This window comes from Pholcus phalangioides, unplaced genomic scaffold, assembly GCF_987345545.1.
Source record: "Pholcus phalangioides strain wild (caught in Gottingen) unplaced genomic scaffold, Ppha-v1.0 ptg000001l_1, whole genome shotgun sequence".
Lineage (NCBI taxonomy): Eukaryota > Metazoa > Arthropoda > Arachnida > Araneae > Pholcidae > Pholcus > Pholcus phalangioides.
Window position 1 is genome coordinate 22,413,658 of NW_028301594.1, and position 16,885 is coordinate 22,430,542.

General features: G+C 39.2%; 1 protein-coding gene across 1 annotated transcript in view; it reads left to right on the plus strand.

The window, feature by feature from the left end:
- The first annotated feature begins 1,594 nt into the window (after window positions 1-1,594).
- Atx-1 (Ataxin 1) overlaps window positions 1,595-16,885 on the plus strand; it is a 75,942-nt gene continuing 60,651 nt past the window's right edge. The window contains exon 1 of the mRNA XM_089232170.1: window positions 1,595-2,046. The gene's annotated coding sequence lies outside the window, so the exon portion shown is untranslated. The remainder of the gene's footprint in view (window positions 2,047-16,885) is intronic.

A 16,885-nucleotide genomic window follows, 5' to 3' on the forward strand; every position in this document is an offset into this window, starting at 1 on the left:
TAAGGAAGGTTTCATCTGTATTCAGATAATACAGTCAACCGTCAATATAATGATGCCCTCCGCCCCCCCCCCCCTCACCTTCCCGTCGAAAAACAGACGTTATCTCGGGAGGGTCGTTATATCGAAAGTAAAACATATATCATAGTCATTCTATGAAAACATTTGGAACTTTTCCTACCGGTCGTTGTAATGAAATGGTCACTATAAGGTAGGTTCGTTATAACGAGCGTCAACTGTAGTAAAATAAAACTGCACATTTCACTCTTAATTAATCATTTTAACAAAATGAAAAAAGAATCACTAATTAAATTGTTGTGTCGATGTATTGTTTCAACACCAATTTGTAACAGTTTTCGAAAAAGTTTCCAACATACATTTTTATGGGGGAGGGGGTGTAGGTGAACCATAGAGCAATGTTTATTAATCTTTTTAGCCCATGGTTCCCTTTATGAATTATTTCCTTCTTTTGGTCCACCTTGTCCTACCCAGCCCCCCCCCCTCCCATCAAGGTTACCGATAGTCTATCTTACATCTTGAATTTTTTTTTGTACAAATAGATATTGAAGAACAATTTCATGTGAATAATAAGCCTATACGATTTTCTAATTCGGTTTCGGTGAGTTACATACTTATTCTCGAAAAAATAATAATTAATCTCATAATCGGGCGAAGGGAGGTCCCCTCCTACGCAATCAAGGCCCCGGGCGTTGTCCGAGTGGGCGCATGAGTTTAAACCAGTGATTCCCATAGTGGGCGTTAACGCCCCCCCCGGGGGCGATAGAATGTTCCAGGGGGGGTGGTAGAAGCTACGGGTATAACATAGATCTATGGGATAGATTGCGGTGGGGGAGATGGGAGAAAAACATTTCTGAAGAAGGGGGCGATGAGACAAAAAAAGGTTGGGAAACTGTGGTTTAGACCAGTGATTCCCAACGTGGGCGTTAACACCCCCTGGGGGTGTTGGAATGTTCTAGGGGGGCGGTAGAAGCTACGGGTATAACATAGGATCCTATGGGTTGGATTGCGTTGGAGGGCGATGGGGGAAAAAGATTGGAAAACTATGGTTTATACGGACCTGGCTCTATATGGCTCTTTGGGCAGTTTCACTTCATACCGAAAGTAATTACACTTTTTACCCCCCCCCCCCTCCTCCCCACTAGCAGCCAGTGTCATGGCTCCCCTTCAATTTGATTTTCACCCATGTGTGTGTCCACTTGGCCCCCCAGGTTGAGAAACATTAGGAGATTGAATGTGTTTTCAAAGGAAAAATGTAATTTAAGCTTCAGCACACGTGAATACTTGAACAAAAAAATTACAATAACTCACAAAGGTATTACTAAGGCTTTTTTAGATGCAGAGGTATATTTCAAGGTTATCGATAATCTATTTTTCGCTTCTCTTTTCCATATTTTATTTCATAATTTTTTTTTTTTTTTTTAGAGAGAGAGAGAAAAAAAGGCAAAGATTAAAATTGTGATTTTTTCGAAGATATACATATTGGCGAGTTAAATCCGTCGCCAGAAGGGAGTCAGATCGTCGCCAATCAGCGTTATTTTCCTCCCTGCATGGCGATCATTGGTATCCGCAACCCTTCAATCCAATGTCTGTCTTTCTTAGTTGAAGGTTGTACGGGTAGAGAAGAGATTCCTTGCTTAGCTGCTGCTGCTGCTGGGGATACGATATTATTACAGAGCCTTTCGCGTTTTGCAGCTGTGTGTTCTCTTCTTTTATTACTTTTATTTCATTTTTATTTCGGCAGTGGAGACCGTGATTAGCTTCTTTCCCCCCCCCCCTCTTTCATACACACACACTTTATTCGAAGATACGCAAATTTCCAAAGAAGAAGAAAAAACAACAGCGTGCAAATACAACGATTCTTGCAACAAAAAAAAATTAAGAGAATTTTTTGGAATTTGGAGGAAAATACACAAAAAAAAAGTACATCTCAGTGAATTTGTAAACATCAGTTTGTTAATTTGAAGGATGCCGCCGCAGCCACCGCAACTGATCCCGGATATAAACGCAACGCAGGAAGGCCATGCAGAGGTGGGTGCAAAATATTCTAAAAATGAAATTTTATGCAAATTTTTTTTTGTGTGTGTGTGTGACTTTGATATCAAACGATATTATTTTAAAGTTTTTGCAATGAAAAAAAAAATAGGGAAAAAAAATGTCTCGGGGGCGTCCGTCCGTCCGCCGTCTTATTATATTCGTTTAGACGTTAGGGGCTTAATCTATTTTTAGATTTTTACCCTTGTTTTGCTTTATAAACGCGACTCTCACATGGTTGTAGTATGTGCCACGATAAGCATTTGAAGACCGAGAATAAAATATAGAAGAAAAAAAGAAATAGAATCCGTTTTGTGCGCTTCAATTTCAAGATGTTTTCTAGAGTTTTTCCTCTCGTGAGAATTTTCTCTCGTGAGATTTTACTTTTTCTTCTCATTTTGTCAACGTGCAAACTGGCTTCTTTGATGTTGCGCGATCAGCTGATTTTTGTTCCGCGCGATCAGCTGATGCATTTCCCCCGATCCCCACCTCGACCTGCTCTTTTGTTTGCCTTCACCTTGAAATACTCGCTGGTATCAAAGTACAAATATTTACGTTTAAATTCAATTAAAATTCAGTCCTTTCGTACTAAAATTTGTATTCTATTATTAGCCCTTTATTTGGCCCTGGATCCGGAAATTTTGCCCCTGGTATGCTTTGTCCCTGGTACATTGTGCCCCCTGAAATTTCGCACCTCGATGTATGAGTGACCAAGAAAGTGACTGACTGCGGGAATGACCAAGTGATAGGGCGTGTGACCGTATGAGTGTGTGGGCGGGCGTATGAATGAGCGACTGTATGAGTGTGTGTGTGGGCGGCCGTATGAATGAGTGACCGGGCGTGGTAGTCCGGTCGATAAGATATTCACCTAAAGTACCGAAGGATGTTTAGAGGTGTCGCGACGCGAGTTCGATACCCGGTTCGCCCTTGTCAGAAAAAAAAAAAACTTTCCTGACACAGGGGTACAACAAAAAACGGCGACTTGACAGCAGCGAAAAATTGCTACCGCAGGGAATTCCCCCATCGAGGGGTTAGCGCACCAACCTCTCGATGAGTGTAAAAAACAAGCCTGCCGTTTGGAATTGGCATTAAATTGTAGGTCCCGTCTAATTAGCCCTCATGTACAGAAAATGACCGTGGTGCGACAAAAATGATGAAATTTATGAGTGACCAAGTTAGTGATTGTATGAATAAGTGAGTGTGAGTGACTGTATCGGTGGGTGAATGACCATATGAGTGATCAAATGCGTGACCATATGTGTAGGTGAGTGACCGTATGAGTGACCAAGTGAGCATGAGAGTGGCTGTATGAGTGAGTGAGTGATCGTATGAGTAAATGTGAGTGACTGTATGAGTGAGTGACCGTATGAGTAAGTGTGAGTAATTGTATGGTTGAGTGAAATACCATATGAATGATCAAGTGCGTGACTGTATGAGAGTGAGTGACCGTATGAGTGATCAAGTAAGAGACCACATGAGTGACCGAATGAGTAATCAGTTTCGTGAACAACTTAGTGACCTTTAATAGTTTTTTTTTACTTTTTTTTCTTTTACTTTTTGTCATGACCGTATGAGTGATCAAGTTGGTGATAGTATGAGTGACAACACTCACTTGTTTACTCATACGGTCACGCACCCACTCATCTGGTCACTCATACGGTCACGCACCCACTCATCTGGTCACTTACACGGTCACTCACCTCTTCAATTGGTCGCTCGTATGGTCACTCACTTGATCATTCTTACAATCAGTTACTTGAATCTACTAAGAATCTACGAATCACTGGAATCACTCACCCATTCACTATGTCATTCATATGGCAGGCGAAATATCCGGGGCTAAATGTCGGAGGCGAAATTTCCGTAAGCCACTTGCCAGTGTTGCTCTCAAAAAAGCAACATGAGTTTCTTATATTTTTCAAACAAAGACATTTTATATTTGAGCTCGTTTCTTCATTGATGTTTCTAAGCAACATTCGATTTTTACTTATGAGCTGTTCATGAAGTTTCTATAATTATCAGCCGAATGGCTCAAAAAAGGTACACGCGTGTCTCCTGTTTCCCGACAAGCCAAGCAAGAGCGATTTCTGACCCTTGCAGTTTAGAAGGAAATACCATGTGTGGAGGAGACATATTGCTATGTATTCTTCAACAACGACAAAAAAGTAAGTTGGCAAACAATAAATGACATTTTTATACTATGCGAAACATGTGAATCATATAAATACAGTGTGAAGTGCAACATCACATCTTTTTTTAAATATTGGCACTCGTTTTTTTTTTCTTTTTCTTTTTTGTTATGGTACCTCATTATTTGGTGGTGTTCCTCATGGTACCATTCAGGGTACCCTATTTGCTTAGTATATAGCATCTAAAACATTCTCTCCACTGGATATTTCAATGCTTGACAATTAAAGGGTTAAAATATGCAACATGTGACATGAAGATTATATTGGGTTTAAAAAATAGTTTTTTAGCCACTAGAATCTACGAATCACTGGAAAAAGTATTTTACAGGGCCGTAGTAAACGCAGTATTTACGGAGGAGGGGGGCTCGGGAAGGTATGCTCTGGCCATAAAGTCGACGTGTAGCCACGAGGCTGGAGCCCTGTGAGCTCCAACCTTAGGAGTTGGGAGGCATATGCACTAATCAAGCGAGCTTTGATTATAACCATAACCAGAAGAAAAGCACCCGTACAAGAAATCTGACTGATCACGAATCATATTGAATCACAGAGTGTTCATCTTAGTTGTCGTGAATATCTCCTGAGTACTGAATCAAGCTTCCATCCTCAATGATTTAAGTGAGCACCATGACCCCCCCCCCCCCACCCACAAGGGTAGGGCGGCTCGACCACAGCAAATTTCGTAACGGCATTTTTATTCTTTCGTATTATTTGCGGACCTCTCCCCCTAATTCTGGTCCTGATTGCATTGATACTTCCTTTCTTTCTTTCAAACCGAGAACAACTCAGGTCTATCGCCACGAGCAATTTAGTATCGATTGAGTTGTGCCGGAAGTGAAGTTGAATGAATAGTTATATTTGAATGCGGTTTGCGAAAAAGTTATTCCCACGGAAGAGGGGGGGGGGTAATGGTACAGAAAAATAGTTCAAATTCTTGTCGATGGAGGGTGCTGCACGGAAGCAAATCACTGGAAATATGCAAATCAGACGCCTATAAAATGCCGGATGTGCGATTAACAGCTCCTTTCTGAATTATCTTGTTACTTTACTTACGCTTGTATTTCACCGTTTACTTGGTTTTCATTGCGATGTTGACATTTGGGGGGGGGGGGATAAAGCACTATCGGTGAAGTTGTTTCACCTCAGGAACGAATCAGCGGCTTTTCATTCCCAAAAGAGATTGAGAAAGGTTCAGGTCCAATTACTTCTGATTGACTATTTCTAGCGCTTTCTATCGACAAAAATTTTAATTAAATTTTTTCCTACACCAAAAAACACTTCCCCTTTCGTGAGAATAAACTTTTTTACAAAAACCGCATTAAATATACCGATTTTTTAAATGATTTCTTACGATTTTTTAAACTATTTACGAATTTATGGGACACACGGTCTATAGAGCTGAACTCTCTCGAAATTGAAATATTTTCAATTTTCATTCGTGAGTTCATGGTGAAGTTTTATCGCATTATCTTTCTTACCATAAATATTCAGTACGCAACTTCCCCCAACCCCCTTAACACAATAAGATTAGAGAAAAATTCCATTCGGAAATGCCCTTCTGGAGAAAGATACGAGGGGGAGGGGAATGGTATTTTTAGCTTATCTCCAAGCTGAAGACTTCTTCCAGATTCTCGGACAAACTAAAGGGACCTGAGGAGACACAGGACAACAGCTTTTTAATTGGGTTTTTGAGGACAGGGTGTTCGTATATGAAAGTTTTTATAACTATACAACTTCCAACATGAGTGGCGTATCTGAGTTCTACACATTATTAGGATAAATTTTTCTAACCGGAAGTATGTCTCTAGAATCAACGGTTCGCCAGTAAACTGCGGCAAGGGAAATTAAGCAATCACCCTGTAGATCGAAAAGCGAGGACTTCCAGTGCTTTTTTTAACGCATGGGCTCCACTCTGTGGGTCTCATGGTTATGTGAGATCCGGCAGTATGATATTTCGAGAGAAAATATGTAAATTGGTAGGCTGTGAATTTTAACCAGATAAGGACACCTGAACATCACTTGCTATCGAGATGCCCATGATGATCTTAAGACAGTCCTAAAATCGATGCGTTTTCACAAGGTTAGAGCCCAGTCAGCTCATTTGAAGTCATATTCAGGAATCAAGAGCCATTACCAGCAGAAAAGCACTCTCACAAAAACTCTGACCATATGCTTCAACTGAAATAGTCATGATCTAATCGTTTTGTGAATCTTTCTCTGTCTCTCATAGGGTGTTCATTTGAGTGGTCCGTGTGAATATCTTCCGGTATCAAATCAGGCATCCATCTTCGATGGTTTGAGTGACCATGACCCCCACAATGGTAGGGCTCCATCACGGGGGCTCGGTACAAATTTTATGAATTTTTTTTTTTTTGTTATGCACTATAAATTTGCAAGAGGGGAGGACCAGACGCCTAAGGGGGAGGCAACTCCAGCATGTGTGTGGGGAGGGGGGCATGGTGAACACTTAGATGCGTGCGCTGAAAGCAAAAATTCCATTCCTACATGTGAAATGTGTACTCCAACTTCCATCCCAGCATTCAATTTTTATATATATATATATATATATATTTTTTTTTTTTATTATTATTTTTTTTTTGACCTGCACAGACCTGCTGTTTTTCTTGCGCACACAGTATGCAATACAGGTAGTTTTTTTCTCCTCAGCAAGCAAAGTCTGTGCACACGGAAAAGGCATTTTGAGACTCCAAGAGTCCATTTTTTGTAAATTTATTCATCATGAAAAAATGGAGCGTTTCTTTGATACTTTTGGCCGATGCTACTGGTACCGTTTCAATGCCATTCATTGCTTTTTACAGCGCCGATAATTTTGCAGTGCATAAAATCGAGTGTTTCTGTTTGAATTTTCAGAAATTTTTTTGTTGTAATCATAACCGTTTTTGTTTCTGATCTCATTCTCGAGCGCATACTCTGAAACACCTACATCTCAAATTTCATTAGCATTAGTTGATTTTCCCTACGGCGTAATAAGAAAGGAATGGTCGTGTCTCATGTGATGTACACGGATAGTGAAATTGCATGATTTGCAAGAGGACCCGAGTTCCATTCTCGGCAGAGACAAATAGACATTTCTTTCTGAGTTCACCTCGGCATGATGTCTTGTTGATTTGATGTAAGTTTTCGTATAAAACTCTGTATATAGCTAGGGACGTGTTAACGAGTTTCAGGAGTAGGAACCTGATCACAATTTTTTTCTGCTGGCCCCTCAACATTGATTGTCTAGTAGATTTAAAGTGTGGCAAATTAAAAAAAAAATCCCAGGGCATCTCAAAATAGAGCCATTCCCGGCTCACAGTCCACATCAGACTTTATAAAATTATTCGTCTCATCCCACTACTCTTAAGCGGACACATAGGAATAATATATCAGCCACTTGTACTGCTTCCCTCAGTCTCCTAAGGGTTCCTAAGCTATATCAGTGTTTCTTAACCTTTTTCAACTCATGGCCCCCTATGGATCACATTTTTTTCTCGTGCCCCCCCCCCTGTCCTATCCAGGGCCCCCTCTCCCCTCATCAAAGATTGAGATACTTTCTATTTTGTTATTATGAATGAAATTTTAATAAATCAGATCAATCTCTGGAATCCTGGCTAGACACGGGCTCAAAAATGGCGGATTATCATCTCTCCCAGGAGTCAAATTATATGTTAAAAAACAGTCTGTGTAAAATACGGTACGATCATAGGAACATGCACGATAAATCGACCCTCCCAATACATCAACCGTTGCTCTGGCGGCCCTCCATACTTAGCTGGAAGTAACAGATGAAAATCATAGTACCAGATTCCCATATAGTGCAGTCCTCCTTCCTCCATTATAGACATGAAGACCCCGGGTCATGCCCACATAGACCCAAGGGTTAAGATGACCCTGGTTCTATGAACGGATCTGATGAATTCTGAAAGTAGTAATATTTTTTTCAACCATGTTTTACTTTTAAAGCTTTTTTCTCTTCACAGCTCTCTATGACTCTCTTCACCACCTGTCGTGAATCACTTTTCTTCTGATTTTCTCCCGTGGCACCCCCTAGAATATCCCAGGACCGCAAGGGGGCCATATGGCCCCAGGTTGAGAACCACTGAGCTATATCACACACACACACCCACACCAAAGGAGGGGAGACATACGAACCTAGAGACGCAAATTCTTATGTTTCGAATTCCTTGACACGCAGTGGCGTCGGAGCCGGGGGGAGTAGTGTGCGCTCGAGCACCCACAGTATTTTGTATGTGTGTGTGTGTGTGTGTGTGCGTGTGTGTGCGTGTGAGAGCACCCCACAATTAATTAAAAATGAAAATTCCCATCTAAAGATCAAGTCGAGCACCCACAAGTTTAAAACACTTCCGATGCCACTGTTGACACTTGTTTGAATTTAATTTTTATGGTGATATATGCAAGTCGCACGTATCACGTACGAGCAAAATTGATAAGTGATTAAATATTCATCAAACTAACCAACTTCATTTTATAATTATGCATAATCACCGGTAAAAGTGATAAATGTTGTGAAATTTGTCATTTCACTGTATCTGTAATACTACAACAGTAATCCTCGGGCCTTAAAATAGAGCCCAGGTGCCCGTGGTTGCAATGTTTCAATGACTGATAGCGTATCTGGCTGAGAGAAGAAAAAAAAATCGGAATAACTTTCAATTCGGAACGATGAAGTCTATGATATTTAAGCCTGAAGAGTAAATTTCTCCGATAAGAAACTGCCCTCGAAAATGGGACCAACCTTTTGATATTTATTTGAAAGTAAAGGGCGTACGTGGATGTTTTTTACATGAGCTGTCGTTGGGTTGCAACTGAAGAAGAAGAAAAAAATCTTGTTGAAGGGAGGATGACACACACCTTCAACTACATGCACGACTTGTTCAAGGAAGCAGCTTAAATGTATTAAATAATTGAGTGAAGTTGCGCTTGAAAATTTCAAGCATTTTAATGAAGAGAAATAGAAGAACTTTTTTTTTTATAATTCTTCTTTAGCAGGTATTTTGAGCTATTGACATTCACTTTGAATGTTTGGCATGGAAAATAGTTTAGAATTAAAAGAACATAGCGCCAAACTGTAAATGTAACCCCTTTGTGGTGGTGTAAATCACTAGAACTCCTATGTAAAATGTCATATTTTTTAATGAAGAGGTTTCCTACCGATTTTCTGCAAGTGCAAATGGGGCTATACGAGAAGTGTTACATTGAGAAAATTTTTTTACAAAATATCTTCTCTGGTCGATGCTAAAATACGGGACTTCTACTTCAAATTTTTGCATGCTCACTTTCGATAATTTCAACTTAAACTCATGTTTTTGAGGCCCCGGGCCGTGCCCGGGTTGACCCATGCGTACCAAATAAACTTAAATTGACTTATACTCAATAGTCTCAAACTCTGGGGAGATAGCCCCATCACATCACCTCTTCTGAATTCGCGCCTGGTGAATTAAGCGTATATCGGTTAAAAATACACCTTTACAGTGTTGCTCAGCCTTTCTGAACCCAAGGACCAGTAAAATGTTTGGAATTATTCGACGGATATTTTGTGTCCCGTATTACGGGGCATTCCTGTATTTTTGGTTGTTCCGAATTTTTTTTTATACATTTATTCCGTTTTTTCAACGATGCTCATTTGAATTTGAATGTTTAATAAAATGGTGAATAAACAGCGTTTTCATAACTTATTATGAGAATTATGGTTTTAAATACAAATATTCATCTCACATTTTTGTCGGGTTCAATATTTTTTCCTCAATTTTTCAGTGATTTTAACTACGATTGGGTTATTCGCTGGCTTTTTGATGACAATCGGTGACGTTCCGTATTTTATCTAATTTAAGATCCCTGGTTTCGCTTATTTTTCTCAGTGGAATAGTCATTCGTATAGTCATATATAGCAGCTCTTTATTTCCCTCACTCTTCACCCCTTTTTGCAGTAATTAGCAAATCCGTCGTACGTTGCATTTTTATTTCTACAATCAGTAATATCCCGAATTAAGGATAGCAATTTCCCTCATTTTCCTTGAGAGAGGTATGGTGAGCCGAAGTATGAACGTACAATTTTTATTTGAACGCCATAAGGATATTATAACAATTACAAAAGTTGAATAATTTTTCATTCAGTGTTAGAATTCAATTATCAAGTCTGTTTGTGGACCACCTATGCCAGTGGTTTATTATCTTTGGTTACCTATCCAGTGGTTACCCATCTTTTGTCACTCGCAGCTCCCTTGCCCATCTGTAGCTCCCAAGAATAGTTTTTAGTAGATACTTTCACTTATGAAAGAACCACTTCGAAGCGTAAATAGGCACACAAATGCATATCTACAGCTTTTGAAATCCCTGGCTGCGGTCACCGGCCCTTATGTGCCACTGGGCGCACGTGAAATTTTTCTCCCTAGTCATTTATTGGGTTCAGCTATCCATTTTAGTCAAAGTGCTTATACGTTGCATCGAGTTGATGGCTGTTTTCATTGGAAGAACGACGCGTGTGATTCGATACTTGCGAGCACGGGGTAAGGGGAGCCACTGCTATGAATCTTTGCTAACTTTTTCCGACACAACTCTGCCTCTTTTGAGGTAACGTAAGTAAGGTGCTTTGCTTCAGTCCGGGGTTGTGAGCGGTTCTATCTATCTATCTATATATACAGCTTGCCGCGACGCCCCTGCCAAAAGTTAGCGGTGCTTCTAGGAGCCGCGACGCACACTTAGAGAAACACTAACCTATGCCATCGTCACGGACCACCTCTGGTCCGCGGACCTTAGATTGAGAAACACTCAAATAGGTAGTTGTTTTTTCTTTTCTTTTTGCCTCCTCAAGGTGTGCAAGTTGGGATTTTACAACCATCGGTGTTACGAATAAATTTAAAAGCTGATTAAAAAAAGAAGAAAATAATGGCACGATTGAAAGAGAGAGAAACTGCGGCGTCGGCATTTACTATATTATAAAAAATAAAATATCAAATGGCAAATGCTTAAACCTGTCGCCGGGTCAATCTTGACGTTTGCCGCCGCCTAACGGTCGTTTGGTGGTGGTGGTCGTACCGGTTTCCCCACCAAACAGGCGACGACCGACCGACCGGCTTCTGACAGGTTCTCTTTTTTTTTTCCGCCTCCCTCTGGTGCTGGTGTGTGAAAAATGATCGTTGATATCAGAACTTATTTCGGTCATAAAAATTCTTGTGAAATCTCCAAACGCGTGCTGCTGCTCCCCCCGATTCTCTCAATATCATTATTATTTATTTATTTTTCATCATCTTGAACGAAATAGAGGTGACGTGAGGTGTTAAATAATTTGTTAGTAGTAGTAGTACCGTATATATGAACCCACACATCAAGTCGGGTGCCAGTAAACAGCTGTGAAGCATTCACGCCTCCCTTCTGAATATTGATAACGTAAGTCGGTAAAGAATACGTTCGAACTTCGTTTATTCGAAGTTCAAGAGGAGACAGCAAAAAAGTTCGAATTATCCGAAATTTTAATTATCCAATTCATAAATATAAAATATAGTCGGATAGCGGATAAACGGATAAACTGATATCCCGCTTAAACGGATAAGTAAGAATAACTTTTTCCGCAAACGGCATTCAAATGTACCGATTCCTTCATTTTTCAACGAATTTTTAAACAAAACGAAATTATGGGACACAGTGTTTATAGTATTAAACCCTCTCCGAATTGAAATACTGTCGGCCCAGCTCAATCGGATAACAAATAAACGGATACCCTACTAAAGCGGATAAAAAATCCTCCGGCATTGGGTGGCCAGATCTCCCGGTTTTGCGCTATCAAATTCACTGTCTCGAGAAAAGATTTTGCGAAGTCTATTTGTTCCGGTTTTTCTTCGCGCAATCAAAGATCGAATGCAAATAAAATTCAACCTCTGCAACCAAAATTTCTTCCATGATGGCAATGTTAATGTTCCCCATTTAATAGATTATCAACCTCTCCCCACCATACCAGACCAAACTTGAACGTTTTCGTCGGTTCCTAGCCTTTGCAAACTGTCTTCCGACTTACAAATTGCCTGGGATTGGCATATGAAGGAAAAGACAAGTTTGTGCTTGCGTGTCAGTAGTGTAGTGAGTGTATATGTAGAGAAATTTTAATGTCAATCCAAGTGGGTAATTTACAGATCTTTGAATTCAGAGCATTCATCACGAGAAATATTTACTATATTCTGAAGGAACATTTGTCATTAAGGGGGGAAAGAGTAGCTGATGTTGTGTTACCCAAACCCCCCCCCCCTTCCCCCAAGGATTATGTGACATAATTGAGAGATGCTAATCAGTGATTTATGTTTACAGAGCATGGGTATTTTTTTTAAATTATCGTTCATTCATTAAATAGTACAACAATTATACACTTTTCATGGTTGCACTGTCTGAACACCCATCAGTAGTCAATCCTCTTATGGGTTGTTACTAAATTGCAGACCTTGCAATACTTTATGTATACATTCATAACACTATACAAGCAAGACTAATGCCGTTACACAATGAATATCAAAAACTAACTGTAATTTCCAAAAATAACAAAATAATAATAATTGCAATATACAACTTTGATCACAATCCACGAATGTCCACAAAATAAAAATAAGTGTTGTATCGTATAAGTTTGCGGAAAAAGGAATAAAGGAGAATATAGATGCGGTTAACACGAGTATACATGGGAATAAATGCGATTACATATTCAAATAAATGCGATTACATATTCAAATAAATGCGATTACTATATTTCAACAGAGTATTGAGATGCCCCCCCCCCCCCCTCCCAGCAATCATCGTGCCCTCCAGACTTTCAAGTCTATCTCCGCCTATGCACGGGATGTCCGATATTCATAGCCCAACACCGATTTTTTACTCATTTTGACACCTTTGTATAAAAGCAGTGTGATAGTATTTTCGTAATACATTGTACGTTTGCAATGTCCCTCCCTCAAAAGACGTTTTCAGGAACCTCATCTTAGTCACCCCACTCCAACACTAAAATTTTTCTCACAGAGACAATATGTTATAGAGTTTCTTGAACCTTCACTCATATCGGGGTACCGTAGATGAGACTTTAAAAGCTCATACGCCCTTCACACATTATCGCTTTATCCATTAAATGGAAAAAGAAATGCTAAATTTTCCCGCTTGATCAAATATCACGCTTCACTGTCAATACACATCAACCACTACACGTATGATGTTTTTATCGAATGAAACATTTGGAATTAATGGAAAATATGTTACACTAAGATAAATATGTTACATGATGGGGGGAAAAAGCATTTGAGACTAGTATTCAAGTTGCCTTCAATACGTACATTTAATTATTTTATTTTTGTTCCCTATCAAGCGCTAACTTTCCTAAAAAAGTAAAAACTGCAGGTATTGTAATTAATGTCATTGTAATTATAGAAATAATTTTCATTTCATTTATGATGTCTGATTTATTCGAGAAGCTTTATTAATATTGATCCTTCATCAGTTTTCAATGTACAAACTATATTATCGTTGTAAAATGCGAATTGAATTGTTTCCTGCATAATCAGATATTGTGTGTTGGAATCGTTGATATCCGATTAAGCAGAGCTCCTCCTAACAAGAACATGCCGGCCGCTCTGTCTCAACCAAGAAATTAAACGGGGCGCTGAAACTATTTTTTTACCAAAAAATCAAATACTCTTTATGAATAATAAATGATGCAGTATGTACATTTGTACTTACGGAAATACTGTGTGGTGTGTATATGGCCTAAACCTACATTTATTTTTTTCAAATGCAGCAAAATAATGAGTTCACTTGTCTGTTTATTCTCCCATTGAGAAATAAAGTAGAATTGCACAGTAAAATTTAGACTAAAATATCAACCACGTGGGAAGTGGGTGTGAGCCGTCACGTGAGATTGTAGCAGAATGTTGAGGAAATAGGGAAGAAGGAAGAAACAACACCAAACACCATCCAATCGACTCACCCAACCGCAGTGTGTTTTTCGTTCGCCCCGCTTCCGGTGATGGCGATATTCAATCACCGGGTTTTCCGTAGAAGTGACGTAAAAGAATGTATTCCGTAGAAGTTATCTTCAGACCATCCATGTTTTGTACCGTTTCTTCAAGCATAATTCAAGCCAGACTCACTGAACGAAGGATTTTGTCCATTGCTTTGTAAAAAAAAAAGTTAGGGCGAGATGATTCGGTCGTTATGGAATTGAATTATATTCACCGGTCGTTATATTGGAAAAAAAATAACATTGTGGAAAAGGAAAATATTTGGGACCTGTCGTAGTGGGCGTTATAATGAGATGGTCGCTATAACGGACGGTCTTTTAACGAGCGTCGACTGTATACGGATTTCTCGTATTTTCCTCGATCGAATTCGGTCACCTTAATCAAAATGAAATAATAACTTCATTCATAGCATTTGCACGACATCTCATTACAGTTTTAGTCAAACGACGTCTCGAAAACTTCATCCTCGGTAATAACGGCAAAATTTTGTGGAATCTTCGGTGTCGTTATAGCCGAGTTTGACTGTATTTGATTGCATCTGATTGTAGAACTTGGAACACAGTAGAACTTGGTTAATTCGAATTTTGGATAATTTAAACTTTTGCGAACTCTGAGTTTTCCACCTTATTTAACGTTAAAATTTCTTGTTTAATTCAATTTTTTCCGGATAATTCGAAGTTGGGGGAAAATAATCATCATGATTTTTGTATGAGCAAGTTTAGTTTTGAAAATTTCTACAAGAAGTCAGTTCTTGTTTTTTCCGAGACCAAGTTGTTAAATAACAAATCTTCAGAGACAAATAAAAGAGATAATTTAATGGAGGAGTGCACATTGAGACTGTGTACCACTTAATATCGATTATGCTTTTCAACATATAGGATCAAGGTGTATCATTCAAAGTCTGAATCTTTTTCCTCGTCATTAAGAGTATGGAAAGTATCGGAAAGATCAGATCGTAGAGTACGTTAATTAAGGTATTTTTCTTTGATAGCATAATTTATATGATAAGCAAAATTTGAGAGTTTCCTAACTGATCACTATGAACTGTCTCCGTAAAATCAGGCTTTGAAAATGGTCAAGAAATTCTGCAATGATGCTAAGAAGAACATTGGAATAATGTGGCTGAGATCAATTGTTATAATTTATAAATTATGAAAATTTGGGGAACAGTTTCGTAACTGATAATAAAACTTTAATAATTGATAATTATTATTCTATGTGAATGTTGATGGTTATGCGGTTTATATAATTATTTTACAGATCCAGGATAGATCAATTTGATAATTCGGATTTTGGATTATTCGAATTTTTTTCTAGTGACTTTTGCCTTCGAATAAACCAAGTTCGACTGAATTTTCCATCAGAAAAAGTCTTAAAAACGTAAACCTCGATTGTAACGACGCCTTGGATTACAACAACAAAATTTCGTGAAATCTTCAATGTCGTAAAAACAGAGTTTGACTGCAGTCAAATTTAAAAGGTCTATTCACACACATCCGTCACGGCTCGTCGCAGCCACGAGACTCCCTCCTCGTCTCAGTTGAAGAAAAATATTGTGTTGTTGCCTCTGTTAGTCTTTTCATTCACATACTCATCAGGAGCATTATCCGACCCGTCAGTTTCGGTTTCTTTGGAAGGAAATCCTTGACAAATCGAACGATCGCCTGGGGACTCCATTACCCAATTTTTTCCGAATTTTAAGTAAAATGTATTTTTTGATTTTTTTCTAACTCCTATGACTTCTCCTGTTCTTAACTCACAACTATGCTCACTTGCTCACTGATTTTCCTCACTTGCTCACTCCTATGCGCACTTGCTCACTAATTTCCGAATCCCCCATTCCTATGCTCATTTGTTGATTAACTTGCTCATTCTGTGCTAACTTGCTAACTCATTTGCTCAATCACCACTCCAATGATCACTTGCTCACCGATTCAGCAATTTTCTCATTTAAATAAGTCATTAAGTGACCAAATCAGTGAGCAGGTGAGCACATTAGTGATTGAATGAGAAAACTGGTGAACATGAGAATTAGTGAGTAAGCAAATCAATGGGGAAGTGACCATAGGAAATATCAAGTGAGCAGAGAAGTAGTGAAGCAAGTTAGTTTGCAAGGGAACACATAGGAGTGAGTGAATGAGCAAATCAGCGAACAAGAGAGCATAGGAGTAGGCGAATGAACAAATCACTTAGCAAACTAATACTCACTGACTCGCTCATGATCCTACTCACTAGCTATAGTCGTTGAATTGTTGGCAAATCGCATGGCGGTGACGTGAACCTGACCAACACTGAACTGACGTGTGTGTGTGAACACACCCACCCTATAACGGGTCGGATGCATCGGCGTCTGAACAAAGACAGTACGAAGACTGCACTGATGTGTGCGCATCATAGACATAGCGATTAGCATGGACATGGTTATATTATATCTATGGTGTGCATAGACCTTAAAGCAGACGTTGGGAACGTCCCTCTCTTCCTTCGTCAGCAAATCGGGTAGGCGTGAAGATCGAGTCAATCTTAATTTTTATTATTTGAGGTATAGAGTAATTAAAAATTTTTCGTTCTTTTCTTTTCAGCTACCTGATGTTACTTCATTAGGTATGCATCGTGCGGAGATCTTTTGTGGCGCCTCAT